At 48.8% G+C, this 9,547-nt stretch overlaps 1 long non-coding RNA gene across 1 annotated transcript; it reads right to left on the bottom strand.

The window, feature by feature from the left end:
• Window positions 1-344: 344 nt before the first annotated feature.
• On the bottom strand, window positions 345-1,665 carry LOC309350545. The gene is made up of 2 exons (XR_014160459.1): window positions 1,538-1,665; window positions 345-1,250 (listed from the first exon to the last, which is right to left on the bottom strand). It is a non-coding gene; the product is annotated as an uncharacterized lncRNA (long non-coding RNA).
• Window positions 1,666-9,547: the final 7,882 nt, after the last annotated feature.

Genomic DNA, 9,547 nt, shown 5'->3' with positions numbered 1-9,547 from the left:
TGGAGGCGTCGTGACACCCAGCGCATGTGCAGGGTCGCTACATAAGCCGAATGCGTCATACGTAGCGACACCGCACATGCGCTGTACATAGAGATTTGCTGGAGACACTGCTCCAGCACCGTATGGACGGCTGCAGCCACGAACAGAGGATCCTCTACACGCAGCTGTAGTGGCGATGGAGGGATCCCACCACCATCCGTACGGTGCTCAAGCGGCGCCGACAGCAAACCGCTATGTACAGTGCATGCATGTGACGCCGCACATTCGCTGCACATAGCAGTTTGCTGCCGTTGTCGGGATCCTCTGCTTGCGGCTGCAGTCACAAACAGAGGATCTTACATAACTTGAGTTTCATTACTTTATTCCATCCCATTCATTTCAGTGCAAAGGAATCACAGTGCAGCGGGGGACATTATTTCATTATCGTTTGCAGACTGAAAGCAACAGCAGCAGCAAACATCAGGCGTTTTCACTGGGTTGACAGGAACTGCCTTGAGTCAAAAAATTTGGAACATATCTATGGAGTGGGCTGAAAATGAGAGAACCCAAACAATCAAACTTTGTAATTTGACATCCATTTGATTCTGAAATGTGAATGTTGGTGTCCAATATCATGATTTGAGCATGTTAAGGAATTTTGAATCTGGTTCTGAAATTTCATTTCCCTCTAGATGGGACTTAAGTCTGGAGAGTTTGCAGCTTAGTGATCCTTTCTTGATCTCCCTCTTGTGGTTAGACTATGAATTGATGGATTCCTTCTGGAGCCTTGGAACTCATAATTTATTTTTTCCTCTAGGCACCTTAGATTCTTGGGGCTCAGCCGCTGGGTTCAATTGTTGACACCTTATCTCCTTTTCTCTTCTGTATCTTATAAGGCAGTGTTTAGGAAGTTCGATTTGGACAAGTCGGGGAGCATGAGTGCCTACAAGGTGCAAGTTGATCTGGAAGCTGCAGAGGTGATCTGTCCCTTTTTCATTGCATTCAGTTTTCTAGGCAGCTTCTCAACTGAACTAGTCCTCAAGGTGGAATTAAAACCACGTCATCATTCAGAATCAAGAAGCCCAGCTAACAGCTGGGGATAGTGGGTGGTTGGCCACTGTAGGAACACAGGATGTTGGACTAAGATGAGCCTTTGGCCTGATCTGACAGGACCCTTCTTGTCTTGTTTAACACATCCAGTTCCTTTGACCTTTCCTCATTAATTGTAACTGGAAGCTGTGCATGAATGATGTAGACAAATTGTTCAGGTCCTGTGAGAAAGACCCTTGTGTTGTGACTCTTGCCTTTCATGCTCAGCACCCAGCCAGGTGGGATAGTATATACCCCCCTGCCCCCTGAAACCCTCCCCCCCCAATCCCTCCCGGAAAAGATCCTTCCGTATGTCCCCTTCCCCACCCTCTAAGAGACCCTTTTTTGCCCCCTCCCAGCTCCGACCTTACCCCGATACCCTTCTACACCCCGGAACACTGGGCTGAGTACGACTGAGCTGCAGTTAAAGTTAAACAGTTAAAGTTAAACTAAGCTGCCAAAGTTAAACAGACCGCTGGGGAGGTTGACTTTGACCCACAAATTGGAGGATCCCCGTTTGGTTGCCTGGGATTTGCAGCCATTGGTGTCACAATGGCGGGGTTCCAGTGTCCCTGGAGACGCCAGAGAACTCCAAGGCAGTTGGAATACTGCCCCTCATTGAGACCAAATTTAAATTCACAAAATGTTTAGGGGTATGTGTACCGGTGCGTCCCCCCCAGAAAAAAGCAGTGGGTTTGTAGCCTCATGAGGCTTTGCCCTCGGGTGGGAAAAATATTGTGCCTGGGAAAGGGAAGTGGGAGTCAACAGACACTCAAGGAATAGTTTCGGAGGAAAGGCTTTTATTTCTACCATCCATAAACTGGTAGAAGGAGCAAGTGTGATAAGTCACAAAAAGCATGCACGAAATTCACAGCCATGTGCACAAGCATATATACCCCTTTCCAGTTCCCTCCCGCTTTCTCCTCCTTCCAGAGTCCTGCCCCATGAGTTCCTCTGAGCATGAACAGAAAGCTGTCTTGGGACTATTTTGGACTCTTCCCAGGAAAGGGGTTTCAGAGTGTTCAGATATGTTTCAATCTCTTGTTCTGGCATGGTTCCCGGACAGAAAGTAAGTTGCAATGTGGTTCTTTCAAGGCCAGAAGGCATCAGAAAGGCCTGAGAAACAATGGACTGTGCTCCCTACCCTTTGTTACAATCTTTTTAGTTACAGCAAGCGGAATGTTTCTGATGCTTAGCTGCTGAGAAAATGATTTTGAAAAACTTTGAGAAGCTTTGAGCCTGCTTTGGTGGGGGGTGACTTCGGGCCTAGGTGAGGTCACCTGTCCTCACCTTCCTTCATTAGTGCTTTTTTCCCCTTTAATACCCCCTTTAGGCGTATTCTCATTTTACTACTCATATTGAAATACTGCCCCTCATTGAGACCAAATTTAAATTCACAAAATGTTTAGGGGTATGTGTACCCCTGCGTCCCCCCCCCCCCGAAAAAAGCAGTGGGTTTTTGAAACACCAGACAAATCTGTGGACAGAGAGATGACCGTTGGTCTAACTGCCGCCCGGGCCGCGAGAGCGGCGGTTGGAAGCGGGGCGCATGCGCAGAAGGGGCAGCGTCTCTGGCCGCGGTTGCCGAGCGAGAGCGCCTGAGTCTCTTTCTGTATAAGTCTATGGAGGAGAGAAGATGGCTCCCTTCCCTGAGGAGGTGGGATGTTTCCACGGCCCCGCAGTGGCGGATGAAGCAACTTGTCGGGCTTTATTGTGACAAAGTATGAGGGGAGGAGGAGGTGGTTTCTGAGGGGCGGGCGACGCGCCGGCCATAGCCATGGGGGGGCCGAGGTGGTCGTGCGCCCCTCGTTACCCCTCGGGCCTCGCTCGGCCGGCAGTCGTTTGCTGCGTGAGAGGGGATGCGACCGCGCCCGCTGAGGAGAGAGGTGCGCCTGCGCAGCTGCCACCGCTTGGCGCGCGCCCTGACTCCTCTCGGCCACCGTCGTCCACGCACGTGTTTCTCCCCCCCCTTCCACCGCCACATTCCTCCGCTTGCAGATTTCCCCTCTTTCTTCCCCGGTTTTTATGCGCTTACAGTGGTGCCTCGCAAGACGAAAATAATCCGTTCAGCGAGTATCTTCGTCTTGCGAAGCAACCCTATTAGCGGCTTACTGCATTAGCACTATTAGTGCCTTAGCGGCTTAGCGGCTTAGCGGCTATTAAAGGCTTAGCGGCTTAGCGGCTAAGAGGCTATTAGCGGCTTAGAAAAAGGGGGGGGAGCGAAAAAAATCGCAAGACGTTTTCGTCTTGCGAAGCAAGCCCATAGGGAAATTCGTCTTGCGAAGCGCCTCGAAAAATGGAAAACCCTTTCGTCTAGCGGGTTTTTTTTCTTGCGAGGCATTCATCTTGTGAGGCACCACTGTAGTTGCGAACCTCTTTCCCTCGCTGCGCTTCCTTAGCCGGAGACGTGACGCCGCTTCTCCACGTGTGGTTGTTTTTCTCTCTGACGCGGCTTTCTCGCCACACGTGTGCACGCACGCACGCGTGTCCCTGGCTGAAGAACCTTTTCAAAAGGTGGCACCCCCGAACGAAGCGCGGGCCTAAGTGCATTAGCCGCCGACTTTCCCGCCGACACCCCTCTCCACTATATACACCCCTCCTCCTCTGCAATTCCCAGCTATGCAGAAGGCAGAAACTCTGTAGAAGACATGATTGGACTTTTGATGACATGAACCATGCGTGTCGAATATGGACAAAGAAGAGCTCGTTCAGAAATCCAAATGTCAAAAAACATAGGTGGTTGGTATCCCCCTGTGCGCCTCCGGGGTTGAAGTCAAACTCTAGGAGAGTTACAGTGCCTGCTTAGAGACGTTGGCATTTCTTTTCTCTGCGCTTCTCCCAGCAGTCCTCCCTCCTCCGGTCACTGCTGTGGATAAACAAGGATTCCCACATGATGAGGTTAATGTTTCCAGCCTTCATGTCACATTTGCAATGCAGAGTTGGTGTGTCAGCAGGTGCAACTTAAAGGCAGATTTTCTCTCCCTGTGTCATATTAGAGTGCATGTTCCTTGAAGCAGGTGTCTTTGCTTTTTAATTTGGCAGCTTAACAAGTAAGGGAGCGCAAGGAAATGCGAGAGAGAGAGAGAGACCTGAAGCACCACTTTAGCTAATGGGGCCTCCTGCTGCTGCCACACCGCCGGAGCACGGTTTCTGTTCTCATCCTGAAGCAAAGTTCTTAACCTGAGGTACTATTTCTGGATTAGCGGAGTCTGTAACCTGAAGCGTATGTAACTCGAGGTACCACTGTATCTGAATCATAGTCCAATTAAAAATAATAAACAAAAATAAACAAAAAACCTGATTGTAATCCAAATTGTAATTATTAATTTTTCCAGGCTCCACATAGTCTGGACCTCTGAAGCATATCTCCAAATCTTCATTCCTGCCTCTTTCCATTGCTTTCATGTTTTCCGCCTTCTGATCTTAACACTTTAAAGTTCTCCGTCCCTGGCTATGCGATTCTCAGTCATGTCAAAAATCATATATCCTTTCATCCATCGAATACAGCTTTATTTGTAAATACATATTTTTTGACTGTCTATTTAACAGCACAGCTTTTCCTGACTTCATTCCAATCTTCCAATCCAGGCTGTTGTCCAAACCTTTCTTTTGAGATTTAATGACACAGTGCCTTCCACGTTGTTGAGTTGTTACTATAGATTGTTGGGCAGACTGTTTGCAATATTGCAATATAAATGAACTGTATTCCACAGATATAAGTCATTTGGCGATCGATCAGCCTCTCGGAGACCACACTAACCCCCCCCCCCCCTTGGGCTATCACTTAAAAAGGGAACCGGGTAGCAGATAATGGGAAAGGCCCCTGAGAATTTCAGGGTAGACAACTCTGTGCTAGATGCTCTGCCAGAGTAAACAGTACTGAACCAGATGTCTTACATGGCAGGTACAGTGGTGCCCCACAAGACGAACGCCTCGCAAGACGGAAAACCCGCTAGACGAAAGGGTTTTCCGTTTTGGAGGCGCTTCGCAAAACGAATTTCCCTATGGGCTTGCTTCGCAAGACGAAAATGTCTTGCGAGTTCCTGCGGGTTTTTTCCCTCCCCCCCCCTTTTCCTAAGCCGCTAAGCCGCTTATCAGCTGATCCGCTGATAAGCCGCTTAACAGCTGATCGCTAAAAGCCGCTAAACCACTAATAGCGCTAATCCGCTAAGCTGTCAATGGGCTTGCTTCGCAAGACGAAAAAACTGCTATACGAAGAGCCTCACGGAACGGATTAATTTCGTCTTGCGAGGCACCACTGTACTGGCATTCCTAAATGTATTGCAGGCTTGCAGCACAGGTTTTTGTTTTTTGTAAGCAAGAGGATATCCTGCTTCATTAAGATGATGGAGGCAAGTGTTGAGTGAGAGAGAGAGAGAGAGAGAGAGAGAGAGAGAGAGAGAACGGGCATTTAGAGAAATGGATTTAATATGTAAGATTAAAAAATGAATGAGTATACTGTACAAACAAAAGAGGAATGCAGTCATACCTCGGGATAAATACGCTTCAGGATAAGTATTTCCGGGTTGCGCTCTGCGGTGACCAAGAAGTAACAGAGCGCGTTACTTCTGGGTTTCGCTGCTCACGCATGCGCAGATGGTCAAAATGATATCATGCACGGAAGCAGCGAAGCACGACCCGTGCACGCGCAGACGCGTCTTACGTTCTGTTCAGGATGTGAATGGGGCTCCGGAACGGATCCCATTCGCATCCCGCGGTACCACTGTTTCGTAAATGAATTCCTCAGTGGCCACAAAGAATTGGGTATTTAATGCAGCAGCACTTACATTGTGCAATTCATTGCATTTGTATTCTAGGGAGGTTTCTGTGCCTGATCTTAGATGCCATGTTAAAGAATGTTGTGACCTATTTTTATGTTCTGATATTTGCCTCTTTGTTTATCTTTAAATTTCGTCTCTTAGGCTGCGCACCCCAGACACTCTCGCCACGGGCAGAACCCTCCAGGCAATCTCACCGCGGGCGGCGCTCCTGCGGGCAACTAGCCCCGCCCCCGTGGCGAGATTGCCTGGAGGGCTCTGCCTGTGGGAAGTGTGTCCGGGGGGGCGCAGCCAGTACTCACTGCCAGTATTTTGCGTTCATTTCTCCAATGAAAATTGGGACGTCCTGTGGTTCTCTTCATGACTTCCGCGGCTGGTCTCGGGGGAAACCGAAAGGCAAAGGCAAACTGGTTAGTGGGATGGCCACTGTGGCGTTTGCCTCCAAGGTGGGTCATAAGGAAAGGGTTAAAATGACGGCGATGTGATTGGCCAGTGGAAACTGATAGGAGGAGTTAAGAGTTAGAGTGGGTGTGGTGTGGAAGTCAGTTGGGAGTTGGAGAAGGAAAGAGGGTTGGGTCAGTGGCGTAGCGTGGGGGGTGCAGGGGGGGCCGGCCGCACCGGGCGCAATATCTGGGGGTTAGGGTTAGGGGGCGCAAATCCACGGGTTAGGGGGCACAAATTACTTGCCTTGCCCCGGGTGCTGACAACCCACGCTACGCCACTGGGTTGGGTTGGTCGAGTTGTGTTGTGTGTGAGAGAGAGAGAGAGGAATTGTTAGGTGGAGTCAGATAGTTGGGATAATCAGTTTGAAGTTGTTAGGAACGAATAGGACAGTTAAGGAACTAAGATTAAGAAACTGACAAGAAAGAATTAACTGAAACCATAAGCTTGTTCATGCCTATAAAATAAACTTGATTATTTGTTCATGTTAACAACTGACTGGACTCCGTGTGTACCCGTGAGAAACGGGTTGGTGGCAGCGAAGAGGCAATCACAGTGGTGGAACAGGGATCAATAGACCGTCAGACGTCCGGGGACCCTGTGTGATCGCCACAGCCACCATCCGACAGTGTCCACCCACACCCCTCCACTGGCAACCTCATCCCTGGCAAGCCTGCACAATGGGCAGGCTCCTGGAGCTGAAGGACAACCAGTTTGCAGTCACAAATAGAAGCCAGCCCACACAAATTAAGTAAAATACAAACATCGCCCCCCGCCCCCGCCCCCACTCACTTTCCACCCCTCCAACTCTTTCCCCCTTTTCTTCCTAATGTCTCAACAAATCAAACTGATCTGTAAAAAATGTTACGGGGGGGGGGAGAGAGAGAGAGAGACATTGCACATACTTTTGTAAACCAATAAAATCTTTAATAATAATAATAATAAATAGAAGCCAGCTTCATTTGCCTTGTGGCATCTGTTGGCACCCACATGTGGAGTCCACTGGGTCCAGTTGGGCACCTCCATGGCTGTGCTGAGCAACTTCCCTCCTCGCTTTGGCCATCAATTTAATGTCGAGGCCTACAAATGTAAGCTAGCTGACACTCAATTGGTGAATGCCAACGAGTTTGTATTCACAAACAGCAGCCAGTTTCATCAGCCTTGCGGCCTCCACTAGCTGCTGATAGGCAACTTCCCTCCTCACAGCTGCCAAGAGATGAATTTGACATTCACAAATATCATCCGGCTTTCTCTGCCTTGCGACTTCCCACTGGCATAAACTAAATACAAATGCCAATTCCTCTGGCTTCCGCCTAGGGACATTCCCCTGCTGCCAGCTTCCCCTCCTCTGTTTGGTTGCCTGTTAACAAAGAAGGCTTCCAAACCAGTTTGCATCCACATTGGCCAATTTAACCTTGTGGCATCAACCAGCACTGAACGCAAACTCTTCAGCAACCATCCACCTCCTACAGCCACGCCAGGTCCATTGCCAGATGTCCACCTGCTTCAGAACTAAATTATCAGTTGCCTTCAAGTTGCGATCCCACCAAGAAGTAAACTTGAACTTGCCTTCTCCTTGCTCCACAGCATCCCACGTTGGGTGATTGCCTCCTTCCGCCTGCCAGCTGGCTGCCATGGGTCAGGAGACCACCCAGAGCTGAGTGCCACCGCTGCTGCCCATTTCTCTCTGGTATGGGCAACTGCCTTGGCTTTTGCCTTGGCCAACATTTATACCCACTCAGCTGCCAAATGTTTTTGTGGCATCACAGTGGCAGCAGCTGGGGAGGCATCACCATCACCCCCTTAGCCCTCATAGTGATGGGTGCAGCTCAGCAGTCATTGGCTCCTTGGCCTATTACCAAGGAGATAAATAGCCCCCCCCAATCTGTGCCAATATCTGTGAAGGTCACACCGGCAACCCAGGGGAGCAGGAGGGGGGCATTTTTCAGCCCGGTGGTTGCATTTCCCTCCACACAACACTGGCAGGGCGGGGGGTCAACCGCAAAAATGAACAGAGAAATCAAAGCAACCCTTATCTTTGCATAGGAAGCTTTTCAAGGAGTGGCATGCAGGGAGAAAGTAAGCATCTCAGGAAAAGAGCACTTTTTCATAAAGCAATCATTTATCGTATTTGACTGAAAGCCATTACAAATCCAGTTCCAAAAGCAGTGAATCCAATAAAACCTATTAAGAAAGTTCCACAAACAAGCAACCATTTACAATAAATCAAATTAATGAATCCCCTGCACAATCTACAGTGTTTTCTTTTATGTGACCAGCACAAATACATGCCAATACTGTAAGGTTGTTTCATATGTGACGAGTGGGTCGCAGTCAGGTAATAGCCAACATACTTTCACTTCAGGGTTCTGTCCCTGTAGTGGTGGCATCATCTAAAAAGGACAGGAAAGGGTTCATTTCGGTGTGCTGTTTAACCTGGGTGTGTTTTGACCTGCACCTGCAGCTAGTTAAGCATGTGAGAATCAGTCAGCAACTATGTGAGAACGACTCAGCACAAACTACACTAGAAATGCTGCTGTGTTGGAAGGCAAGTTTGCCATTGGCTAGAGCAGTCTCTATGCTGTAAGGAGACTCTACCCACAACAGAATGTAACTGAATTAACCGTCAGTAAAGAAAGAGAATCTTCCTAGAACTGGCTTGGTGTTTCTCTGTTCTTTTAACATACTCTTCTGGCACCGGGATGGGCATTCTGCACATGCTCCAACAGGGAGGTGGCCTAAAAATGTTTTTCATGTGTTTTAAGATGGGTTGAATGCTACTTTTTACCCCAAGCCACTTTGAGCATGCTGCTCTTTGAACTTATGGGTGTAGCCAAGCAGGTGGCCGGTGGTTTAGCCATTCACTCGACTTCCAACTACAAGCCAAATTCCAAACATGTTCTAGGTCATGCTCCCCAGGACTGGGAGTTGTAGTCCCTACACCTGAAAGGCCCCACACTGACGATCCCTGTTCTAGGAAACAATATACTTGTAAATGATATGATATGATTGAGGGTCAGGAGGGAAAGGTTATGAGAAAGTATGTGAGCAACAGAGAGAGCTAACATGACAGGGTGGGGTGTCAGGAAAGGCGGGGGTTAGTTTTGCTAAGATTGGGCAGTTTGCCTGTGCAACCATAGTGGCCTTTTTGAAGTACTGAATTGGAAAGCAGAGATAGACTCTAAAGTCTCTAAAAAGACTAAACATCGTATTTTTCGCTCCATAAGACACACCTAGTTTTCAGAGGAGGAAAACAAGGG

The sequence above is a fragment of the Podarcis erhardii genome (assembly GCF_964252035.2).
Source record: "Podarcis erhardii genome assembly, chromosome: 9".
In the NCBI taxonomy this organism is placed as follows: Eukaryota; Metazoa; Chordata; class Lepidosauria; order Squamata; family Lacertidae; genus Podarcis; species Podarcis erhardii.
Note: the sequence above shows the minus strand (reverse complement) of the source record. Positions and strands in the feature narration are given on the sequence as shown.